Source organism: Oncorhynchus keta, unplaced genomic scaffold (genome assembly GCF_023373465.1).
Source record: "Oncorhynchus keta strain PuntledgeMale-10-30-2019 unplaced genomic scaffold, Oket_V2 Un_contig_3404_pilon_pilon, whole genome shotgun sequence".
NCBI lineage: Eukaryota > Metazoa > Chordata > Actinopteri > Salmoniformes > Salmonidae > Oncorhynchus > Oncorhynchus keta.
In genome coordinates, this window is record NW_026287238.1 from 53,622 (window position 1) to 54,615 (window position 994).

Sequence of the window (994 nt, forward strand, 5' to 3'; positions counted from 1 at the left end):
CCCCTCTCTATCTTTATATCTCCTCTCTATATCTCCCCTCTCTCCATCTCCTCTCTCTATCTCCTCTCTATCCCCCCTCTCTATCTCTCTATCTCCTCTCTCTTTGTGTTTTCTGCACTAACCGTTCTATGTCTTATTGGTTGTTCATTGTTGAAATGGAACTTGAAAGGAAGCATTTCATTGGACGCTGTATGCCAGGCGTATCCCGTACATACGACTAATCTAACTGGAAACTTGGCTGTTATTTTGAGTGCGAAGTGAACTTTTCTCAAACTAACTGTGGCTGTATACTGCCCTCTAGTGGTGTGATGTTACACACACACACACACACACACACACACACACACACACACACACACACACACACACACACACACACACACACAACATCAAATAGCAGGACAGATATATTATTTACCTTTTTTATTTTTTTATTAAAATTGAAACCAAAAAGAAAGCAGAAGAAATCTAAACTTCCCATTATGTAGAGTCAGGTCAGGTGGGCAGATTTACAAGGTGTGAGCTCAGCACAGATAGCCAATCAGCCGCCTTGGTGGTACTGTAATCAGCCAATCAGCCTCCTTGGTGGTACTGTAATCAGCCAATCAGCCTCCTTGGTGGTACTGTAATCAGCCAATCAGCCTCCTTGATGGTACTTTAATCAGCCAATCAGCCTCCTTGGTGGTACTGTAATCAGCCAATCAGCCTCCTTGGTGGTACTGTAATCAGCCAATCAGCCTCCTTGGTGGTACTGTAATCAGCCAATCAGCCTCCTTGGTGGTACTGTAATCAGCCAATCAGCCTCCTTGATGGTACTTTAATCAGCCAATCAGCCTCCTTGGTGGTGCTGTTATCAGCCAATCAGCCACCTTGGTGGTGCTGTTATCAGAATTGTACTGTAATGTATACAGTACAGTTATCACAAAGCTAGATCTTGGTTATACCATTGTTAAATCTACAAGCCTCGAGAAGCCTCGAGATGGCTCTAAAACAT

At 43.7% G+C, this 994-nt stretch overlaps 1 long non-coding RNA gene across 1 annotated transcript; it reads right to left on the reverse strand.

Moving 5' to 3' along the window:
• Positions 1 to 408: 408 nt before the first annotated feature.
• Positions 409 to 994, reverse strand: LOC127923978 (uncharacterized). The gene is made up of 2 exons (XR_008116392.1): positions 870 to 994; positions 409 to 837 (listed from the first exon to the last, which is right to left on the reverse strand). It is a non-coding gene; the product is annotated as an uncharacterized LOC127923978 (long non-coding RNA).